At 43.2% G+C, this 25,417-nt stretch overlaps 1 protein-coding gene across 2 annotated transcripts in view; it reads right to left on the bottom strand.

Moving 5' to 3' along the window:
• PTPRT (protein tyrosine phosphatase receptor type T) overlaps positions 1-25,417 on the bottom strand; it is a 734,376-nt gene that overhangs the window by 204,246 nt on the left and 504,713 nt on the right. The window lies entirely within an intron of this gene.

Below are 25,417 nucleotides of genomic sequence, written 5' to 3'. Positions count from 1 at the left end.
ATCATTCTGACTTTCGCTGGATGATTAGGAAGACAGCATACAGCCGGTTGATGCTGCTAGGCTCCCAAATTGTGATTTCAAGGTGATTTGAGCTCCCTTCCTCCTTGGTTCTTGACAGTGGGAGGGAAAGCAGAAAGCTCTTTTATTGTGTGTGCTTGGAGCCAAATAGGGAATTAACCAGTCTAGCACTGTATCTGCTCCAAAGTGTACAGAATGTCAGGGGGACAATCAATTTCACAATTCTATAAAGCTGATTGAAACATGATTACACAGCAAGCCAAGGGATCTTTTTTCTAAGGCTTGCTGGCTGCCTGAGTTTCCCAGGAACAATTGCTACTATAGGTGAATTCAAAGGGGAGCTGGGATGGATGTAACTTTCAATCTTATCAGAGAGTTTCAGACTTTTTGGGTACAAGACAGAAGTTAATTGCACCAAGTGTTACACAAAGAGAGTCGTTTGAAAGAGTTATCTTCTAATGAACAGGACATGGCGGGACAGTGAATCCCCTCCCGCCAGCACTGGACCTGAGTTCAGAGCTAAAAAGAATGTTTTATGGTCTGAAAAGTGAGATCATTTGTGGCCTGGGAGATCAGTCTGGGCTAGGGTTATGGCTATTCCTACATTTTCTCCGGCCAATAACTGATATCCAGAGGGCAGGGAGACAAGAGATTTTTATCTGGCGTTCTCACCATCATATTCTTTTCTTAACTGAATTTGTTGCAAATATATTTAATGCTAAGAACAGGTGCCAGATTGACAGCACTGGAGAATGAATTCCTTTATTTAAGCTACAGAACTGGTACAGCATGGGCAACTGCAACCTGCCTTCATGCTCTCTCCCCTGCCCCCACAAAAATGCATCTCAAGATTAACCTTCTGAAACCACTTCAAGACTAGGGAGCTCCATTCACTTCCTGACCTATCTACTGAGAATAATAAATACAGAACTCATTAACACTTAATACCTGACATAACACGGGAGGTGGGAGAGGGGGCCAGTGGCAGCAAATCTCAGAGCCTGGGTCAACCTACTCTGGCTCATGCTGCAGGGTTAGAAACAGCAGTGTAGACATTTGGACTCGGGCTGTAGCCCGGGCTCTGAAACTGGTGGGGGCGGGCAGGGTGTCAGAGCCTGGGCTCCAGCCCAAGCCTGCACGTTAACACAGTTATTTTTAGCCCCACAGCACAAGCCCAGCAATTTCAGTTCAGCTGACTCATGCTCTGAGACTTGTTGCCATAGGTTTTATTTTTGCTGTGGAGATGTACCCCCAGAGACTGAAAGTACTACATGGTCCTATGCCCAGTATTTCCTATGCTCAGGAATAGGGACCCTAGACCAATAAGAACCACCAGCAGTCTCTTTTTTCTCAATTCTTGGTCATAATTTTCCCATTGATGCTTCCCTGGGAATTTTACTTTTTTCATTTCCTGTACATGACACTAAATGTAACATGTAAGAGAAGCGGGGGAAGGGAAATAAAGCAGGTAAAACAAGTGAGGGTTCCTCTGTAATGTATTCAGGCCATTAAGGATTTCATTAGGTTTACTAATAGGTTGTTAATGATAAAATATTCTTTTTTCATTTTATCTACTTTCCAAACATTATAGTCAATTCTGCTAAGCAAGCTCTGCACCTACATTGACATTAAATAGCATGCCATATATTAAAGAGTGCTTTTAATGAGCTGTTATTTCAAATGATTTTATTGGAGAGCAGCATTGTTCAGTTTAATAGCAATAAAATGACAACTATAGAAATTGCTTTGATAAGACACAAGCACTGAGTGGGTTACTCAGTCTCCAGTACTGTACCCTAGTCAGTCCTTGATGCTGAGAATACTGCTCAGTATACAGATTTCAGAGTAACAGCCGTGTTAGTCTGTATTCGCAAAAAGAAAAGGAGTACTTGTGGCACCTTAGAGACTAACCAATTTATTTGAGCATAAGCTTTCGTGAGCTACAGCTCACTTCATCATGATGAAGTGAGCTGTAGCTCACGAAAGCTCATGCTCAAATAAATTGGTTAGTCTCTAAGGTGCCACAAGTACTCCTTTCCTCAGTATACAGAGTAGCTGCCTTGTCATTTCATCCTTGGAAGTAGCAATAGTTGTTAGGATTAAAAAAACAAAACCAAAGGGGCACTAGCTGTGTCCACATAAGGGACTACACTCACTGCAGCTGGGAGAGTGCTTCTCATCTCAGGTAGTCAGATGAACTAGCACTGCTCAAGCTAGCATGTTAAAAATAGCAATGTAGTCAGGAGAACAAGGGGGTGCAGCTCTGACTAACTGGCTGAGTACAAACCTGCCTGGACCCTCTGAATATGTACTCGGCTACCTCTGACTACACTGCTAACTCAAGCAAAGCTAGTGAGTGTCTGTCTACCTGAGCTGGGAACCACGCTCCCAGCTGCAGAGTAGTTGTACCCTAAGAATGTAAACTGCTCTCTGCTATGATCCACAAAACAAATGGAGAAATATGGCTTATGAGTATATATAATATGTATGTATCACATTTATAGGTATAGTTTCATCCACACGTATTAAGGGAGTTTGACACTTCCTATTATACGACTCTGTTTTCAGAAGCTCTAGTGCCCCTAAGTTTTGGATCAGGAAATTTTGGAAGGGGTGGCCTTTTAGGCTTTGTGTCTGGGATGTGCCTTTTGCTGTCTGTATAAACATCTATGCAAATTTGGCCAAATTATCAACCCTAAAAAGAAAATGCAGTTCACATGTGATCAGAGACTTGCTAGAGCTTCTCAGCTTAATTCCCTGAAGAGTCCTTCCACATGGAGTATGCTCAAGCCTGGTGCTGAACAGGACGTTCCCTAAAACTGCAATTCCCAGCTTCTCCAGGCTGTGCCAGGGATGGGCATCAGAACTAAGAGCAGGGAACCTCTCTCTCCTGTGCTCACAATGAGTCCCCTTGCTGGTGCAGGCAGTGTGGTGGAGGAAGCTGCCTAAATTGAATACAGAGGAAACAAATGCCAGACCTGGGGTTGAGGCAGGAGGGACATGGACATTAGAATTGGACAAAAAGTCTAAGCCCTGGTCTACACTAGGACTTTAAGTCGAATTTAGCAGCGTTAAATCGATGTAAACCTGCACCTGTCCACAGGATGAAGCCTTTTTTTTCGACTTAAAGGGCTCTTAAAATCGATTTCCTTACCCTGACAAGTGGATCAGCGCTTAAATCGGCCTTGCTGGGTCAAATTTGGGATACTGTGGACACAATTCGATGGTATTGGCCTCCGGGAGCTATCCCAGAGAGCTCCGTTGTGACCGCTCTGGACAGCACTCTCAACTCTCAACTCAGATGCACTGGCCAGGTAGACAGGAAAAGGCTCGCAAACTTTTGAATTTCAATTTCCTGTTTGGCCAGCATGGCAAGCTGCAGGTGACCATGCAGAGCTCATCAGCAGAGGTGATCATGATGGAGCCCCAGAATCGCAAAAGAGCTCCAGCATGGACCGAACGGGAGGTATGGGATCTGATCGCTGTATGGGGAGAGGAATCCGTGCTATCAGAACTACATTCCAGTTTTCGAAATGCCAAAACCTTTGTCAAAATCTCCCAGGGCATGAAGGACAGAAGCAATAACAGGGACCCAAAGCCGTGCCATGTGAAACTTAAGGAGCTGAGGCAAGCCTACCAGAAAACCAGAGAGGCGAATGGCCGCTCCGGGTCAGAGCCCCAAACATGCCGCTTCTATGATGAGCTGCATGCCATTTTAGGGGGTTCAGCCACCACTACCCCAGCTGTGTTGTTTGACTCCTTCAATGGAGATGGAGGCAACACGGAAGCAGGTTTTGGGGATGAGGAAGATGATGATGATGATTAGGTTGTAGATAGTTCATAGCAAGCAAGCGGAGAAACCGGTTTTCCTGACAGCCAGGAACTGTTTCTCACCCTGGACCTAGAGCCAGTACCCCCCGAACCCACCCAAGGCTGCCTCCCAGACCAGCCAGATGGAGAAGGGACCTCTGGTGCGTGTACCTTTTAAAATACTATACATGGTTTAAAAGCAAGCATATTTAATGATTAATTTGCCCTGGCATTCATGGCTCTCCTGTATATACTCCCAAAGCCTTTGCAAAAGGTTTCTGGGGAGGGCAGCCTTATTCCATCCGCCATGGTAGGACACTTTACCACACCAGGCCAGTAGCACGTACTCGGGAATCATTGTAAAACAAAGCATTGCAGTGTATGTTTGCTGGCATTCAAACAACGTCCGTTCTTTATCTCTCTGTGTTATCCTCAGGAGAGTGATATCATTCATGGTCATCTGGTTGAAATAGGGTGCTTTTCTTAAGGGGACATTCAGAGGTGCCTGTTCCTGCTGGGCTGTTTGCCTGTGGCTGAACAGAAATGTTCCCTGCTGTTAGCTATGGGAAGGGGGGTGGGGGGAGGGGCTAGCCACGTGCTGGGGGGAGGCAAAATGCGACCTTGGAACGAAAGCACATGTGCTATGTATGTAATGTTAACAGCAAGGTTTACCCTGAAAGAGTGTAGCCATTGTTTTATAAAATGTGTCTTTTTAAATACCGCTGTCCCTTTTTTTTCCTCCACCAGCTGCATGTGTTTCAATGATCACAGGATCTTCTCCTTCCCAGAGGCTAGTGAAGATTAAAAAGAAAAAAAAACACACTCGTGATGAAATGTTCTCTGAGCTCATGCTATCCTCCCACACTGACAGAGCACAGACGAATGACTGGAGGCAAACAATGTCAGAGTGCAGGAAAGCACAAAATGACTGGGAGGAGAGGTGATGGGTTGAAGAGAGTAAGTGGCGGGCTGAAGGCAGGGCTGAAGCTCAAATGTGGCGGCAGTGTAATGAGAGGAGGCAGGATTCAATGCCGAGGCTGCTGGAGGATCAAACCAATATGCTCCAGTGTATGGTTGAGCTGCAGCAAAGGCAGCTGGAGCACAGACTGCCGCTACAGACCCTGTGTAACCAACCACTCTCCTCCCCAAGTTCCATAGCCTCCTCACTCAGATGTCCAAGAACACGGTTGGGGGGACCTCCAGCCAACCAGCCACTCCACCACAGAGGATTGCCCAAAAAACAGAAGGCTGGCATTCAATAAATTTTAAAGTTGTAAACTTTTAAAGTGCTGTGTGGCATTTTCCTTCTCTCCTCCACCACCCCTCCTGGGCTACCTTAGTAGTCATCCCCCTATTTGTGTGATGAATGAATAAAGAATGCATGAATGTGAAGCAATAATGACTTTATTGCCTCTGCAAGTGGTGATCGAAGGGAGGAGGAGAGGGTGGTTAGCTTACAGGGAAGTAGAGTGAACCAAGGGGCGGGGGGTTTCATCAAGGAGAAACAAACAGAACTTTCACACCGTAGCCTGGCCAGTCATGAAACTGGTTTTCAAAGCTTCTCTGATGCGTACCGCGCCCTCCTGTGCTCTTCTAACCGCCCTGGTATCTGGCTGTGCGTAACCAGCAGCCAGGCGATATGCCTCAACCTCCCACGCCACCATAAACGCCTCCCCCTTACTTTCACAGATATTGTGGAGCGCACAGCAAGCAGTAATAACAGTGGGAATATTGGTTTCGCTGAGGTCTAAGCGAGTCAGTAAACTGCGCCAGCGCGCCTTTAAACGTCCAAATGCACATTCTACCACCATTCTGCACTTGCTCAGCCTGTAGTTGAACAGCTCCTGACTACTGTCTAGGCTGCCTGTGTACGGCTTCATGAGCCATGGCATTAAGGGGTAGGCTGGGTCCCCAAGGATACATATAGGCATTTCAACATCCCCAACAGTTATTTTCTGGTCTGGGAATAAAGTCCCTTCCTGCAGCTTTTGAAACAGACCAGAGTTCCTGAAGATGCGAGAGTCATGTACCTTGCCCGGCCATCCCATGTTGATGTTGGTGAAACATCCCTTGTGATCCACCAGAGCTTGCAGCACTATTGAAAAGTACCCCTTGAGGTTTATGTACTCGCCGGCTTGGTGCTTCGGTGCTAAGATAGGGATATGGGTTCCGTCTATGGCCCCACCACAGTTAGGGAATCCCATTGCAGCAAAGCCATCCACTATGACCTGCACATTTCCCAGGGTCACTACCCTTGATATCAGCAGATCTTTGATTGTGTGGGCTACTTGCATCATAGCAGCCCCCACAGTAGATTTGCCCACTCCAAATATGATTCCCAACTGACCGGTAGCTGTCTGGCATTGCAAGCTTCCACAGGGCTATCGCCACTTGCTTCTCAACTGTGAGGGCTGCTCTCATCTTGGTATTCATGCGCTTCAGGGCAGGGGAAAGCAAGTCACAAAGTTCCATGAAAGTGCCCTTACGCATGCGAAAGTTTTGCAGCCACTGGGAGTCGTCCCAGACGTGCAACACTATGTGGTCCCACCAGTCTGTGCTTGTTTCCCGAGCTCAGAATCAGCATTCCACAGCATGAACCTGCCCCATTAGCACCATGATGCATGCATTGGCAGGGCCCATGCTTTCAGAGAAATCTGTGTCCATGTTCTGATCACTCACGTGACCACGCTGACGTCGCCTCCTCTCCCGGTATCGCTCTGCCAGGTTCTGGTGCTGCATATACTGCTGGATAATGCGTGTGGTGTTTAATGTGCTCCTAATTGCCAAAGTGAGCTGAGCGGCCTCCATGCTTGCGTTGATATGGCGTCCACACAGAAAAAAGGCACGGAACGATTGTCTGCCATTGCTCTGACGGAGGAAGGGGCGACTGATGACATGGCTTACAGGGAATTGAAATCAACAAAGGGGGTGGCTTTACATCAAGGAGCATTTCAGGCAGGACTTCACGGAGCGTTCCAATAAGAAATGGTGCACCTAAGTAATTGTTCTTATTGGAACAAGCAGGTTGGTCTGGCCTCTGATTGATACATGGCTAGATTTATCTCGCTGCACCTTCTCTGTGAGTGACTGCAGTGGCTGCTCGGCAGAAGATGGTACAATAGGACTGCTAGCCATCCTCATCTCTTGCCTGCCCGGCAGAAGATGGTACAATAGGACTGCTAGCAATCCGTATCGCCTGCCTGCTCACCATAAGACGGTTAAATAGGACTGACTGAAGGACTAAAGAGAATGACCTTGGCATTGAGAATGGTCAAGTCACTTCTAATGTAGTCCCTGCACCCATGTCTGCCCAGGCGCTCCTGGCCGACGTGGCCAGGAGCACCTCGGACGTGATGATGATGGCTACCAGTCCCACTGTACCGTCTGCTGCCACAAGGCAATGGGTTGCTGCTGCTGTGTAGCAATGCAGTACCACGTCTGCCAGCACCCAGGAGACATATGGTGACAGTTACCTGAGAGGGTTCCATGCATGCCGTGGTATGGCGTCTGCACAGGTAACTCAAGAAAAAAGGAACACGATTGTCTGCTGCTGCTTTCACGGAGGGAGGGAGGGAACGGGGGCCTGACGATATGTACCCAGAACCACCCGCGACAATGTTTTTGCCCCATTAGGCATTGGGATCTCAACCCAGAATTCCAATGGGCAGCGGAGACTGCGGGAACTGTGGGATAGCTACCCACAGTGCAACACTCCGGAAGTCAACGTTTGCCTCGGTACTGTGGAAGCGCTCCGTCAAGTTAATGCACTTACTGCACTTAGAACATTTTCTGTGGGGACACACCCACTCGAATATATGAAAATGATTTCTAAAAAACTGACTTCTATAAATTCGACCTAATTTCGTAGTGTAGACATACCCTAAGGGAGATGGGGGCTGCAGACTGGGAACAGCTGGGCAAAGAGACTGGAAATGGAAGGCGGGGGTTGAGGAAACTGGGACTTCAAGCATGTCAGTCTCATGCACTGAATGAGGCAGGAGTCCCATGGGAAAAAATAGTATGTTATGTAATTAAAGACTGTGCCACAATGTGGAGACACATGGTGGCTGAGGCAATATCTTTATAGGACGAACTTCTGTTGGTGAGAGAGACAAGCTTTCGAGCCACACAGACCTGAAGAAGAGCTCTGTGTGCTTGAAAGCTTGTCTCTCTCATCAGTGAAATTGGTCCAATAAAAGATATTACTTCATCCACCCCGTGTGTCTAATATCTTGGGACTGACATGGATACACTGCATGTACCATAATATACACATATAAGAGGATCAATAAAATCAATTCTGGCAGTTCCTGAACTGAGTTTTTACTTTGCAACCATAATAATGTTCTTTTAATGCAGTAGTGTTGTATGATGCGACTCCATTAGTCTGTTCTTTCTAGTGTTTCTTTAATGGCTGAACCCTCACAGGGATGTCTGCCTTCAGAGCTGGTAGTTCCTTGGTGGACCTGCCTGCTTTTTCTGATTGCTGCCTCTCTCTCCTCTTCCCAGTGTCCCCATCCATCTGGATGCAACAGGCCTTCCCCTCACTGGTAGTAGAGTTTTGGTCCTTTGTCCCATCAGTGCCTATAGTGGAAGGTTTTGGCACCCCTGTGATGAGCTATGTTAACAAGAGTTCTGAAATCAGAAGAAACAGCCTTGTGTATCACTCTCTTGGCTGTTTACACAGCTGACTCCACCTGACTATTACTTTGTGGGTATGCTGGGGAGGAAGTGTAGTGGTCAAACTGCCATTTGCATACACATTCTTTGAATTCTTCCAAGACAAACTGGGGTTCATTGTGTGTAAATACTGTGCCTGGAATGCCTTATCTCACAAAGTGAGTTTGCAGTGACTTGCTTCTTGTATTAGGCAGGGCAGTGACCACCCAAAAGTTTGAACAGTAGTCCACTGTAATCAAGTACTACTTTTCCTTGAAGGTAAATAAGTCTATTCCCACCTTTTCCTATGATTGGGTGAGCAGTTCGCTTGATAGCTGAGTCTCCTGCTGGTGGTGGTTATCACACAACTGGCAGACGTCACACCCTTCTATCAGGGAGTGGAGTTGTGTATTTATTCCCAGCCAGTAAACACACTCTTGAGCCTAAGACAGCTGTCAATGAGGCATGTATTTTTTGCATGACATTCTTACCTAATAAGGCAAGAACCACAGCTCTCTGTCCTTGAAATGTTATTCCATCCTGCACACTTAGCTCATCTTTAATTTGAAAACATCATTCTGCTCCTACCGGTTTTGTCTTCTGACCACCCTGCAGTGGTATTGCTCTGTTGGCTGCCTGCAGTTGAGTGTCCTTTTTTGTAGCCTTTCTGATTTCCATTAGCTTTGCTATTGAAATTGGGAGATTGAATCTATTAACATGCTGCACTTTGTACTGATCCCCTTCCACGAACTCAGTGATGATGGGTCTATATGCCTTGCTCATGGTGTCAGCTAACACCAGAAATAATCTTGGACAATATCTGATCTCTTCCTGGTAGCCATGATTGTTTCTAGGGGTTTGTGGGCTGCTTGATCTGTTATTGAGTGGCCATAGGTGTACTTGATGGAGTCACTCCTTTCCAAATACCACAGACAGAAACTCTTTTTCTATTTGGGTATACCCTTGTTCAGTCTCTGACAGGGCTCTGCTGGCATAAGCAACCAGCTGTTCCTGCAGAAAAGCAGCACCCAATACTTCTCTGATGCCTCACACTGGAGTGTCAGTGGTTCTCCTGGCTGGTAGTACTTCAGGACAGGGACATTCATTATCATTTATTTCAGCATGTCAAATGTTTGCCGTTGGGGACCTGCCCAGTCTCACTCAACATCTTGCCTTGTGAGCTGATGTGTGGATTCCACTACTGCAGGCAGGTGTGGACAGAAGTTGACAGAAAATTTATCAATCCATGGGAGCTAGCATCCCTCTGACTGCCTTGATCTGTTGGGATCTGCTTTCATTCCCTCTACTGAGAGTAGATGTCCAATGTATTTCACTGCTGTTTGAGTTGCATTTTTCCTAGATTCGGCTTTATGTTCTGGTCCCAGCATTGCTGTAGAAAAGCTTGCAGCTTTCTGTCAGAAAAGCTTCATGGTCTCCTTCAGCTTCTGTATCATTGCTCCCTTTCCCTACAATGAGGATATCATCTACAGTTATTGTCATCCCAGGCAGCACTTTTAGTCTTCTCTGGAACACATCTGGTGCTGGGTTTATGTCCATTGGCATGTGCGGCCATCAGTAGCAACCAAACGGTGTTGCAAAAATTGTCAGTATGCTGGACTCCTTATCCAAGTTTGTGTGCCAAAACCCATTCCTCCCAATTCTTGTAACAATTCTTGATCTGAAAACTTCTGGCAAGGTTCCACTATGTACTGCCTGCATTTGATGACATCTTATCAATGCCCAGTTCTGTGGCTTTGGGTCTATGCAGATGTATAATATGCTGGATGACTTCTGTACCACCACTATGCTACTTACCCAGGATGTACTGGGCTCTACAAGTGCTATGATATCCCAGTTCTGCAAACTTTCAGGCTCCTTGTGTGCTGATTGTATAGTGCAACTGGAATTTTCCTTCCTGGTAAGCACACAGGATCCATGGTAGGGTCTACTCGCAGCCACAACTTCGTTTGAGTCACCCATCACCTTTGAAAACACCCCCATATGCTTTTAAGATTTTCTTCATTGTCCATGAAACTCCCTCTTATGCTTCTTGCACTGCAGCTATAGCATCCTGATGCTGCATCTTTCACAGATCCCTGGCTTGTATGGCTGTATTCCCCAAACGGGATCTGTGGAGCTACCATCCATCACCACCAACTTTAGCTAGTACTGTCTTGTTAATTTTTGGGTTCATTACTATGAGGTCACATTTTCCTATGGGCTACATTATGATCTTATTGTACATTATTAGAGTGCGCCTGCTTTTGTAATGGGTATGCACAAGCCCAATTCACCCCCAGGAATCACACTGCAGGAGACCCCACTATCCAGCTGAAATTGCAGAGGATGTTTCCTTATTTACATTGTTGCATGGCTGAAGGTTGGTATTGTCCTTCATTAATTTTCTGTTCCAACAGCCTGAACCTGATTGTTCTCAGGCTCAAGGTGAGAGTTATGATGTCATCGCTGCTGTCTGATGTGTCATCCCCCTCTTGTAAAAGTCTGGATGAATCTTTCTGGAAACTTCCTCTGCTTTTGCACACTTTTCTAAAATAGTGAACCTTGCCACTTTCCTTGCAATGCTCTGCTAGTGAGGGGCACCTCTCCCTTACCCACTCATGCTATCTTCGCAGTAAATCCATCTCACTGTGGGTATGGAACCGGGGCCACCTGCTCTTCTTTGCTGTTGTCTCACAGCACATACTTCTGGGGTGCTGTGCTTCCTAAGGCTTTCATCCTCTCTCTTGAGCTTCTGCTGCATGTAGTCCCCAGACTGCATGTACTACCTGTGCGTAGAAGGCAAAACCCATGGAGGGCAGGTACTAAAAGCCAGGGCAGGCTAAGCCTCCCCGACCAAGGCCGTGGTCGCACCTACGTTCCCCCAGGTGGCCTCTCCCTCCCTTTCCCTCTATCCTGAAACCGGCTGGGGCTACTCTGGCCACAAGTGGGAGCCAGCAGCTTGGCCCAGTGCTGGGGCCAGCCCAGCACTTGAGGGAACCAGCCAGTGCAGCTGCGGTGGGCAGGCTGGGGCTCCTCCAGCCATGGGGAGTGAGGATCTTGGGACTCCTCTGGTTGCAGAGGGCAAGTGCCTCAGGTGGAAGGGGCGGGGCCGGTGGGCTAGCCTCCCCGGAGGGGATGGTTCACCCACTGCCCATTGCTGTAATATATGGATCAATCCCCTTCCCTTTGGATTGGTCTCTAGTGAAAAGCCAGTGTCACTCCACAGTTCCATTTGCTTTGGGAAGCAATAGGTTCCCAGGGCTCCTAGGACTTCTGTGAGGTGTGAGGCAGTGGTGAGATTCAGAGTACTATAGAGCTCTCAGGTAAAAGAACAGTTTTATTTTTCCGCTTGTTGTCATTTTCCTTCTCCTCCTGCATGGACAGGTCCGTGAACAGCTCAAACTCCTCCTTCCACTGAGTCCACTGAGGAGCTAGGTATGTGACTGTAAAATCCAGGGCCTGGTGGGGGAGAGGCTTCACACAGAGTTCTATGGCTCCCTCTGCTAGCTGCTGTCATTCAGAGAACTCACACCTCTGAGTGAAACTGAATGCCGGCTGAGTTGAACAAGTGGAACTTCATTAAACCCTATGCACTGCTCTGGCCATCTGGCTGAGTTCCTTCCAGCCCAACTCCACCCTGTTCCTTTGATGTCTTGTTAATAACCACCGCTCCAGAACATGGGCCCTCTGACTGCACTTCCACTGACCCTGACACAGCTGTAGAACATGGTCCTCAAAAGTAGATGCTTACCATTTTTATATTTGGCTCGGAGTAGCTACCTTTCTTTCACTTTTTAATCATTCCTTTGCTTTCCCTTGAAGTCTACTTGGAGTGAAAATAACAATCTGGAAAGGATATATATATATATATATATATATATATATATGTGTGTGTGTGTGTAGCTTATTTTCAAGTTACTCAACTGCTTTATTTTTGATGATGATGTCATAGAGCAAGGCCCAAATATGAAGCTGCTCAGCAGGTTTATCAATATTACCACAGCTGCAGGAGCAGACTGGTGCTTAAAAAAGATTAGATAGAAGAAATGGGATTAAGAATCAGGAAGAGAGAAACAGATACACAAAAGAGGAACAAGAACTGACCAAAACCATATTCTATCCACCATAGGGAATAAATCACTGGCAGGCAGAAGTACATCAGTTTATGAATGAATAGATTAGATGCTGCCAAAGATATTTTTAAAACTGCACACTAGCACATAAATGAAGAATATAGAGCTTTCAAACATCGTCTTAAAATTCTCTTTGGCTCAGAAAGAAACATATGAGCACAATATAAAATTAAGCTCCCAAAATCATTTCACTAAAAATATTCTTTTCCGTTGCAGACCCTGGGCTAAATCTTTTCTCTTACACTGAATGTACATCACTGTAAATCCACTGGCTTCTACAGAATAATAGCAAGAGAAATTCAGAAAGATGCTTGGGCTCAGTGGCTCATGTTGAGCTTTTTTTTTAAGTTTAATAATTTTAAACTTTTTAATTTTGTTTTTAAACACTACACGCCATTTATAGCCAGTCTGTGCAGTTTACCGGGTTGTCATATTTTAAACAATTGCACTGATTTAAGTTAGTTTTTCAAATCAATCAGTTGGGCATTTCAGATTTAAAAGAGCATAATTAACAAATGATTGATGAGGTGAGCATAACTGCATTTCTCTGCTTCCGAGTTATGAACATCTTCAAGTAGCAATGAGGGGAGCGTGATTAAGAATTCTATACACTGCAGTGAAGTTTGCTCAGAAGTTTTTTAAAGCTCCTATTCAGGAAACCACCCCCTAATTAGGACATCATTAAACACTGGCTTAAGTTTAAGCATGTGCTAAACCCCACTGAAGTCAGTTGGATTTACACACATGCCCTGAGTCCCTAAAGGTCTACACCGCCTCTCAGGAAAGCAAGTACACCCTCAGCATTAAGTATGTGCTTAAATGCTTTCCTGAACCAGGCAATGGCAGGGTAATGATTAAGGTAAGCCTAGCAGGTGACCTGCACCCCATGTTTCAGAGGAAGGCGAACTTCCCCCCACCCCCTATTGCCAATCTTGCCCATCGGAAAGTTCTTTCCCATCCCACATATGGCAATCAGTTAGACCCACAAGATGTGAGCAAGAACCAGCGAGCCCAAGCACCTGAGAGAGAGACTGCTTGGTGTCGCCTCAGAGCCCTGTGTCCCTGCTTCAGAGGAAAGAAATAACAAAACACAAGCCCACACTCATTAGCCTTCTTTTTGCAGCAGCAGAGAAACTGATCAAGGTCCCCACTGTGTGACAAAAGAGTCTTTTTCATTTAGGCACTGGCGTTTCTAGGAATTATATGAGCTTCATCGAGATAACATAATGAACATAATGGGCGAGAGTTGGGACCCCTGTGGGATTCTGCTGGAAAGGGACATTAAATTGCAAGAGCAGATGTTTATCATGTCTAAGTGTTGCTCTCAGGCTGCACCCAAAAAGCAATCTCATTAACCCCTGCCATATCTTGGGGACAGGACAGTAGGATTCTATGGCCAATAGCAACACATGCTGTAGAGAAGTCCAGAAATTTGTGTGGATTTATTGCCCTTGTCGATTGCCAAGAAAAGATCATTCATCAGTGCCACCAGCACCATCTATTTTCCAAGTTCTGGCCTGAAGCCTGACTAGGAGGGGTCCAGGATATTGGCAGTGTCTAACCAATCTGATTCCTGAGAGCTCACTAACCATTACATTCAGCAGCCAGACAGTAAATAATTTATTTTCAACAGCCCAGCCCTTCCTTGATGCAATTTTGCAGGTGAAACAGTTAACTACAAGACAAATTTACGTGCACATATTCGCAAAGCTTATCTTAAGTGCAATTCAGAGGATAAAGCAGTCATCTTTGGAGCTGACATAGCTGCAAATGTAAGTAGACTACACGTCTGCAAATATTCACAGCCAGTCTGCATTATTAAGGCCTTCATAGCAAGATTAAGTATAACATACTCTTCATATAACTGAATGTGATGGACTCAAACAGAATAATATATCACAGTCCAAGATGTGACACATACATATCTAATGTCAAAGCAAAACATTGTATGTATTAGAGGAATAGTATGTTGGCATACGAAGACTGCATTGTAATACATAAATACAAGTGGTTAGATTTAAGGTTGTACATACCATGTTTAACTGATTTCCTGTGGATTTCCGATGCTGAACCATATATCCTTCATGCTCTTGCTGCTAAGCTAAGTTAGCCACCCAGGTACGTACGGCATAAACTTCCTTCAATGAACACTCAGTATGTTCAGTGAGAAAGTTTCATACAAAGTGTATCTCACATGCACAGAATATAACAGCGACCATAACTTGATCAAATTAAGAGATTTTCACGGGAACATCCAAAACCACTTCCCTACTGAGGTTTTATTTCTGACCATTTTTATCTTTCTATAATTTCGACTGTAGAGCAGCACACAAAATAGTTGCAAAGTTTTATTTTATTTTATTTTATTTTATGAGGGGAATGAACATTAATTGCTTTCCTCAACCAAAAATGATGAAACTAATTTCCCCCTCAAATTTTCCAGGGAAAAAACGTCTTACAAAACTTGGCCTGGAAAAATGTCAGCCTAAAATGATGACGTTCCAAAAAGTGATGAATGGTTGAAAATCAGGAAACAGAAATGCATGCATAATCATGAATTTGATCCCCTAGTTGTGGCTAAAACACCAGCTAATAACAGAAATGTAGGGCTGGAAGGGACCTTGAGAAGTCATCAAGTCAAGCCCTCCTGCACTGAGGCAGGATCAAGTAAACCTAGACCATCCCTGGCAGGTGTTTGTCCAACCTGTTCTTAAAAACCTCTAAAGATGGGGATTCCACAACCCCCCTTGACAGTCTATTCCAGTGCTTCCTCTCCTTGGACCATTTACCTTGTGGTGGAGAGGATTGTATGTCCCACTGACACTCAGAACCATGTCGTCTGGAGTCTTGTACTCTTGGTAGGACCACCTTTGGCGAAAAGGTCTGAGGTGAGGTTCCAGACGAAGCACGGTCCAAATTTTACAAGACAGGCTATCATAAGTAACAGTAGACGACGCTACCTGCGATTCTTGACGAGAGTGGATAGCTACACCTGGCTCCCACCGGAAAGTCCTCTGTGGCAGACCAGGTGACCAAGCAGATATGCCCGGCTGTGAAGATGGATGGTAAGAGCTGTGTGAATAGCCTAGGAAATCAGTTTGGGTGCAGTAGGACCTGATGGCCCATCCATTGCATCCAGACTTGTCTCCAGGCATCTCAACATTGTCATGCCACTGGATTTAGACAGGCCTGGACGACTGACTGAAGGTAACTCTGCATAACTTTCCCTCACTTCAATACAATTCATGTGCTAGTCATGATATCAAGTGATGTCATGGTCATCTTCGAACCCGAAGTGCTTAACTACCATTAAAGTTAGAAAGTTTTTCCTAATATTTAACCTAAATCTCTCTTGCTGCAGATTTTCATGGGAACATCCAAAAACACTTCCCCACTGAGGTTCTATTTCTGACAACTTTAATCTTTCTACAATTTCAACTATAGAGCAGCACACAAAATGATTGCTATTTTTTATTTATTATTTGATTTTATTTTATGAGGGGAATGAGAAATAATTGCTTTCCTCAACCAAAAATTATGAAACTATTTTCCCCCTCAAGTTTTCCAGGGAAAAACAAGTGTTCCAGGATTTGTTGCCCTACCTTTAGTAGACATGGAGAACAGTTGACCACGGTCCTCTTTTATTAACAGACATCAACTTATTTGAAGACTGTTATCAGGTACCCCCTCAGTCTTCTTTTCTCAAGATTAAACATACCCAGAGTATTTTTTAACCTTTCTTCACAGATCAGGTTTTCTAAACCTCTCATCATTTTTGTTGCTCTCCTCTGGACTCCAATTTGTCTGTGTGTCCTAAAGTGTGGCCCCCAGAACTGGATACAGTACACCTACTGAGGCCTCACCAGTGCCAAGTAGAGCGGGAAAATTAGTTCCCCCATCTTATATACAACACTTCTGTTAATACACCCCAGGATGATATTAGCCTATTTTGCAACTGCATCACATTGCTGACTCTTATTCAATTTGTGATTCACTATAACCCCCAGATCTTTTTCTACAGTACTACCACCTAGCCAGTTATTCTCCAATTTAGATTGTGCATTTGATTTTTCCTTCCTAAGTGAAGTATTTTACCTTTATCTTTATTGAATTTCATCTTGTTGAATTCAGACCAATTCTCCAATTCGTCAAGGTCATTTTGAATTAGAATCCTGTCCTCCAAACTGCTTGCACCACCCCACCCAGCTTGGTGTCATCCACAAATTTTATAAACATACTCTCTACTCCATTACCCAAGTAATTAATGAAAATATTGAAGAGTGTTGAACCCAGGACTGACCCCTGCTGGACCTCACTAAGTACTTTCTCCCAATTTGACAATGTGTGATAACTAATCTTTGAGAATGGTCTTTCAACCAGTTGTGCACTGACCCTATAGTAATTTTATCTAGATCACATTTCCCTCATTTGCTTATGAGAATATCACATGGGACTGTGTCAAAAGCCTTACCAAAAAATCAAGATATATGTCTACTGCTTCCCCGCATCCACTAGGTGAATAACTCTGTCAAAAAAGGAAATTAGGTTGGTTTGGTATGATTTGTTCTTGACAAATCCCTGCTGGCTATTTCTTATAGCCCAAGTATCCTATAGATGCTTACAAACTGATTGTTTAATAAATTTGTTCCATTATCTTTCCAGGTCTTGAAATTAGGCTGACCTGTGTATAATACCCTGGGTCCTCTTTCTTCTCCTTTTTAAAGACAGATACTATGTTTGCCCTTCTCCAATCCTCTGGGACCTCATCGATCCTCCATGAGCTGTTGAAGATACTTGCTAATCGTTCCAAGATTGCTTCAGCTAGTTTCTTAAGGATGAATTTCATTAGGCCCTGCCAACTTGAATACATCTAACTTATCTAAATAGTCTTTAACCTGTTGCTTCCTTGTTTTAGTTTGAGTTCTTTCCCCCTTGTTAATATTAATTGTGTTGAGTATCTGGACACCATTAACCTTCAAAAATAGGCATTAATTGCCCCAATCTTCTTGATATTGTCTGTTATTAGTTCTCCTTCCCTGTTAAGTAGAGAACCTATACTTTCCTTCATCTTTCTCTTGCTCATAATGTAATTAAAGAACCTTTTTCTTATTGCCTTTTATGTACCTTGTAAGGTGGAACTCATTTTGTGCCTTAGCCTTTTTGTCCCTACAAGCTTAGGTTATTCTTTTGTATTCCTCATTAGCAATTCATCCATATTTCCCCCTTTTTGTAGGATTCCTTTTTGATTTTCAGGTCATTAAAGAGCTCCTGACAGAGCCCTATTGACCTCTTACTATTCTTCCTATCTTTCCTTCACATCAGGATAGTTTCCAGTTGTGCCTTTAATATTGTCTCCTTGAGAAATTGCCAGACCTCCTGCATTCCCTTTTCCCCTAAATTTTCTTTCTATGGGACTTTAACAGACTCAAAGAATGGGTAGGTAAAGTCTGCTTTTTAAAATTCCACTGTTCTTATTCTACTGCTCTCATGCTTTGTATTATAATGCGTTGTGGTTTCAAGGGCTCAACTTGGGAGGAATTTAGTCCTACCCTATTTTAAATCCAGGAAATACATCCCACAACCATTGGCCTGATATATGACCTTCTAATTCAGTGGCTTTTTTCATGTAACTACCTCTCCTGCAGAGAAAAACTGAGCAAAGTGACTGAGGAGAAATGGAGCATTGACAATTTAAGAGATGATGGAAGGCAGATCACAATTTTACAAGACAAACAAAAAGATCTGTAACCTCTGAAGTGCAATTTGAACTCAAATCCACTGGGATTAGAGAAACTAGACTCCACACATCCCATTAAAGCGTTTCAAATAGTCTGAAAGCCCCTTACACTTTTATTCCAGGCATTCTAATACAAAAGATTTGATGCATTTGAAAACTGTGACTAAGAAAGCTGAATAGTTAGAAGCTACAAATTCATTTTTTCCCTAAGATACACTACCTATAGAGGACTTGATAATAAATTAAGAACATATGTCATGAAAAGAATACACCTTGTAGTGTTTTAAGAGACAGTTTGTTACTTAGACAATGTGTCTAGGTATGGCTCAGTGGATGGACCTTTCCAATATGAGAATTTTTTTTTAGCTGAGCAGATGAATATACTGTAGATACTGTTTAAATGCTTCTATAGGATTTAAATGCCTCATAAAAATGCCTTCCATCTTCAGTCAAGTAACACAAGGAGTATTTCACACAGAGGATTGCTGGGTGTTTCTTCTTCTTTCCCTCCTTGACCACCTAGGAAGTACTGTGAACCTCTAAAATCAACAATTCCCAGAAGACCATTATACACAAAGGGAACACTTTTCAAAGTTGGGTGCCAAAATTGCTGTACTTGGAAGTTTCAATAGGCATTTAGATAGCCTAAAAAGAATAACTAGATGCATAGGTGCTTGATTTTAGGGTACCAAAGTTCAGAAATTGGACTCAAGCCTGTAAAAAATACTTGGGTCCGTGTGTGTGCACTATTTATTACAACTTGGACTGTCTAACAAGTGGCTGAGATAAAGGTATTGCCTAAAAAAAAAAAAAAAACTCTAGCACAAAACTGATCAGTGAACTTGATTCAGATCTTATGTCTCTGTGATCCACAACAGCATAAGCCTTTGTATTGTGTAATGCTGGATGGATGGTGTCACTTATTTAGGGCAACAGTGATGTTTATATACAAATTCCTACACAATCTTTGCAGTGATGCTTCCACGCTGTATAGAAACTATTATATTATTGGCTTAATCACAATGAGTTTGATTCTTAACATGCATTTTAAGCTTCCAATATATAGTATAGCAGCTTTCATGGGACTGGTAAAATTACTGAACAGCTGTGCTGCTTTTAAACAGGGGGAGGGAGGTAGGGAGGGAGGGTGGGAAGGAGTCCTTAAAGCAATTGTATTAGATCTTGCCCATCACAAGAAGTTAAGAGAGACAGCTGTAATGCGACCTCTTTTATTAATGTCACATTCACACACCTCTCTATAAAGTTGTTCTTACCTAACCAATATACCAGCAGAATCCATGATTCTTCTTGTTTGCCTAAACACTTGCTTGAAAACCTATCCATCTGCCTGTCTGTTATGTGCACCTGTATACCTAGCTACCTGTTAACCCAGCTATAGAGCTGTTGATCTTAATCTCCATTCTGTTATTTACTTTTATATCAATCTGTGCATCTCCCCTATGGTTTATCATATATCAGCACCTACCATTATTCACATGCTCATTATATTAACTGCCTACCCGCTCACCCATTACCACCCTTCACTAACTTGTGTAAGATATACTATAATGTCTCTGCCTCTCTCTCCACATAACTGGTGTCTTAATATTTTCAACATCCTGTTGATCATAATTTCAATCCTGAGCTATCCCTACTGTCTTGGATAGGAGCTTTCTGCTTCCTGAGAATAGAATCTAGTTGCATTCTGATTTGTAGATCTGTAGGGTTCTTTCTTTAAAATCCGGCTGTGCCTGTATCCAGTGAAAGAATTCTCAAACCTATTGTATTTTTTTCTAAAGTCAGTCTTAAAAGCAAGGCTGTAGCTGTGTGTTATTTAACATTCAATGCCAGACCCCAAGAGCAATATGAAGGATAAATGTCAATCAGTTGCGACTTGAATAGTCAAAGAGGCTCATTATGGTCCTTTCATTCTTTTTAAGCTCTTTCGAGTTATACATAATCATTACAAACTTTGTGATTTTTGACTGCTAAACAAATTGCTTACTGAAGATTTTGCTGCTGAATTTTAACCCAATTCTTCATGTGAAATCTGCATGTGCAAATTGCGATGGCAATTTGTGAGATGTGGACTCCTGTCTGCCAGATAAGTGTGAGAATAATAGAGAGGCTTAATGTGAAAAATCTGCCTGGAGGTAAAGTAAATGGAATGTTAGTGGGCTACCCAGCTTATTTATGTAGAGGTATTTTGGGCACCTAGGAACAGCAAATTTAATGAAAGATGTAAACACAATAGGCCAAAACCACAGATAATGGGTAAGCAGGGTAGGCAAAAGTAACTTTAATGGTGTGTCAGGCAGGCTCTAACTAAGCATAAGAGAATCTAAGTTACAATACCTTACACAATACCTGTGTATTTGGTCCGTTATTTCCAGAAGTGAAGCTGACTGACTTCATTGACTCATTCATAAAATGCATTTCCTGGACCCTAACTCTGCAGGAGTTTTCTTTTAACAAAACTGGTAGATGCCTCTGCTTTAGGAGTAGTTGTATCCCATTGACAAATGAAGTAACACATGTGAAGTTGCTAGACTGCTGCAAATAGGTTAGATCGTTATTGAATCTCAAATCCACATCAGCTGATACAGTAACATCACTTCCGAAGATGCAATTTTTAGGAAAGGTGCTTCTTGTTCTTAAAAACACTACCACTCTGGTTCATAGATTAGGGGTGTTTTCTTTATTGGCAGTATTTCTTTAAAACCTCCCACCACTGCAATACTGCTAGTGCAGGCCACTGGTGACAGGAAACAATAGAAGTAGCATCACAGACCAGCCACTGACATTTTAACCAAGGCGTCAGCAGAATCCACTGAGAACAGGTCAAGACAATGTTTTGGTAAAGATGCCTGAACTCTGCCTAAAATAAAACTTCATCTGTTGCTACTATTGATGGAACTACACTAGTGCTACAGTCATGATGTGAAATTTGAAGGATAAATACCAGCATAGACAAAACTGATGGGTAATAACTACCCATATAGCTGAATTTGAGATTAAGCAGATCTATCCATTTTAGATAATGCATAGGTGAGAGGTACCTTTGCACAAAGGCACTAAACAATTAGGGAACATAGAGTTCAATTGCTATCCAATTTCCTCAGGCAGCAAGGTGAGGCATATATCCATATGTGCAAAGAACTGTGCTTTATTTAAATGGGCATTATCAAAAGGATGTATCTCCACTTTCACTCTAAACACAGAGAGCCCTGGGTTTAGTTGATCTCTTGTGTTATGGAATTCCACAACTTGAAATCTACCATTGAGAATACTCTGACCGCCTCACTAAACAAATATCTATACCACGCTGGCTCCAACTGCATCATTCATGCTGAGATTACTTGTCTTGGAGGGCTGTGTAGGATGAGGCTATCTGAGGTAATACCTCCATGTCAGTTTGCAAATTCCCCCATACCCAGTAGGAAGCATCTCTGCTGAGAGAGATGTTTGTGTGTTCCATTTTAATTCTCTGGATGTTTTAGTGCTGAAGTTTCCTCTTTATTGAAGAGAATAGAGGAACGGGAACAGTTGGAATTCACCTTGACCCCCCCTACTGGTGCAGCCATCAAATGTGCATTGAGTCATAATCAGGAAGGGAAATTTGTGTATGCACACCTCCAATGAGATTCAAGAAATGATCTGACTTAAGAGGCAAAGTCACTGTTATGATGTATCACTGCTCTCTACGCAGTCGCTCAGTCAGAAAAGCACCCCAGATTAATAAGGTCCTTTCAATGAGCTGTGCCCACAGGTAATGTTTAGCAGCAAGTCTCTTTAAGAATTAAAAGGAGGAGGTTTTTTTTAATCATTTACACTCCCCAATTTATTTTTATATTCACTTTCCTATAGGTCATTTGTGTTCTCAGAAAATAATTAATTTGCAATTTATACCATCCAGGCCAGTTCCTAAGCAGCATAAACAAGGGCTGTTATATAATATGTTATCTGTGTGCATGTAAGACCTTTCAAAACATGTGCATTTGAAGCTCATAAAAAGGGGATAATAGTACTGGCTAGAGTCTACACAGGTGAGGTGCATAGAGCTACAGTCTAGACAGGTGAGGTGAAATCTTGCCCAGCCCCTACAGTTTGGCCAATGTGTCTCAGTTGTGATCTACAACCCTATTGCTTATTTTAGTCCATAACTTTCCCTGAACGGAGATTGTTAGTCATAGAGAATTGTGAAGGAGTTTGGCAATATACACAACCCCCCGCCAGAGATTAGGCTAAAGCCACCAAACTCAATTTATTTTTTTGACCCAAGTTACTTCTAAAAATCAGGTTTCCAGATGTGAAAGGCTTAGTGCATTAACCTCACTGTAACACCCAGACGTCTGAAATCTGCTTTTATTATAGAGGCATCTGGTAGCATTGCTATAGCATTGATATATTGTGGACCTGGCTGAAATGGCACACATTTATCAAGAGGAACTTCTTTCATATGCAGCCTTTTTACCGTATCAACTCAACCTACATTTTTAATAGATGCGAGGCAAGATGACATAATAGTTTATGAAACCACATTTAACCTCTGGACAGCAGACTACAGAACTTGCTTTGGCTGCAATGTAGAAGAGTTCGGTGGTCTCAAACTAGTCTTCATGTGTTCACTCTAAAAACATCCTGTTTGCCATCACTGGCACTGCCTCCCAAGGGGTCCATTAGGACGAGAGAGCAGGTGGTCTGCTGGTCAGAACTGAGGGGAAGTGGGAATGTTATGGAAGGGAAATCTGCATAGACTCCGTTGGGCTGTGTCAGAGTTTACCACCTGCATGCTTGCCCCCAAAATAACTGTGTGCGCTCTTCCACTGCAAAAAAAGAAACCAAACTGTAAATGGTTCCCGTCCCTCCATCTCACTCCACTCTGAAGTGAGCCAGCAAGATTTTAGAGTATTAAGCAGGATAGTTCTTTGTGATACACCCCAACATAACAGATTTATTTATATAAACTATGTGCTCAACCTTTAGCTCACTCAGCATCCTGCCTCAGAAATGGAGACCACCGTTGTTCTTTGCAACCCTACCAATGGTTTTACATCCATTTAGGCCTTCAAAAGCTACCTTTGCAAGGAAAGAGGCTTTACGCTCTTTTTTAAAGTGAGAGCTAGGACACCACCCTACATTTCTAGTTTCCCAAAAGCAGCTGGGATTGCAGCAGGGGATGTCACAGGGCTTGCAAGTCAGCTCTGGATTGTGCCTTAACAAGCCAAATGCTATTAGTACCTCCTTTTTACTGAGTACTGAATTGATTTACTGAGACTATTTTGGAAATTGTTTCTGTCTCTTGCCTTGTGGGCTCCAAAAGGTGATAGTCAGTACATTCATACATTCCAGTGCAGCATCTGCTCACAGGTTAGCCTTTTAAGTCATGAGATTGTCAGTTCAGAGTCTGTTACACAGTTGCCTCCTTTCAAATAGGTTAGGTGCACAACCTCATACCAAAGAAGATCAAAGCCTGCTCTCTCAGGCAGTGCAAAGGTCATGGAGATCTGCTCTAACAGGGCATTCCTGGATAGGAAGTGGTATAGCAACAGTGCAGTATAGTCACTAAGGGTTCAGTCTGGCCTTTATAACACAGAGCAGTTTATATGCAGCTCTAAATAATGCTAAAGGCTGCAACAGTCCCTGGCTGGTTCCAGGACTGGTAAAATGGAAAGATGGCCTACTGAAGCTCAACAAGATTCAGGAATTTGTCCCTTAATTTGCACATGTGATTAATAGGAATGAATGCACAAACTGAGCAATTGCATGTACAAATGGACAATTCTGATCATTTGCACATTTACTCCATCTGTGTGCCTAACTTTTAAAATCCATACTCTAAGTGCATCTTTCCCAGAACTTCCAGAAAAGATATGTCACTGTCCAAGTAAACTGCACCTAGATTTCCCCTTCACGTCACCAAGGGCACCCATTCTCAGGATCCACCCCACCCACGTCATCATCTCTCTTGGGTGGAAAATCATGTCTCTCCCCCTTCTGACTGAGATATTTCCAGGTTGAACAGTTCCCTGCCTTCATCATGTTATTCCCAGCAAAAGACTCTAATAATAGTATAACTTCCCTCAGTTATAACTTAGTGCACAGTTCTCTCTCAGGAAGCATATTTTATTCTTAAGGTAAACAAACTACAGGGAAAAAAACATATTTAAAACAATAAAAGGAACCTACAATTATGCTAATAATCTTACCAGAGAGTAATCCCCACCTGCTACCCAATCTCCACAAGGTCAGTATAGGTCCTTCTAACCCTTCCTTAAGGATTGGGGTCCTCTGTGGACCTCCTGATGATTTGCTGGATCAGGAAAAAAAAAAAGCCCTGAGCCTATTGAAAACCAGGCTATTTATCAAAAAATCCTCTCTTTGTCTGTTGGTCCTTGGAGAATCCAGTTTGAACTAGTATATGCAAAACTCTCTAGAGGTGGTTTCAAAAGGCTGATAACCAGAGGAATTACATTAGCATACCTACTCCTCCTAGAGAAGTTACATACAATCTCACCATAATAAACAACTGAATTTTTAATAAAATGAGTCCCAAAGGCATGAAACTCATTTCAGTAAGGTCTAAATCAATTCAGTAAGATTTCAGTAAGGTTTGTCCAAGATATTGAAGAATATTGTTATTTCTGTCATAGGTTGTCCCACTACTTAACAGATGAGGCACCATATTTCAGACTAATGGCATACATCCTTCAATAGGTTCTGTCCTCAAATTATTTGTTCCCACCCATTATGCTAGGCACAGCACAAACAAAAGACGCATACCCCTCCCCCAACAGATTTACCTCCTGAAGACAAAGGATAGAGGTATACCACACAAGTGAAGCTATCAGGGTGAAGATTGTCTTATGAAGACAAAGCTAAAGCTTTGGATAACACATTTTTTTTTAGACATATGGATTAAACCAAATTCCATGAGGGGGCTGACAGGGTGAGAGTACTTAATAAGGAAGGTGCTTATTGGCTGCCTTTTGTGAAAACCGGAAGGAAACTATATGGCAGAGAAAGGAAGTGGCTGCAGTATTCAAGATGGGAGATAACG

The sequence above is a fragment of the Lepidochelys kempii genome, chromosome 13, assembly GCF_965140265.1.
Source record: "Lepidochelys kempii isolate rLepKem1 chromosome 13, rLepKem1.hap2, whole genome shotgun sequence".
In the NCBI taxonomy this organism is placed as follows: Eukaryota; Metazoa; Chordata; order Testudines; family Cheloniidae; genus Lepidochelys; species Lepidochelys kempii.
The sequence above is the reverse complement of the archived record's forward strand: the minus strand, read 5'-3'. Positions and strand labels throughout refer to the sequence as shown.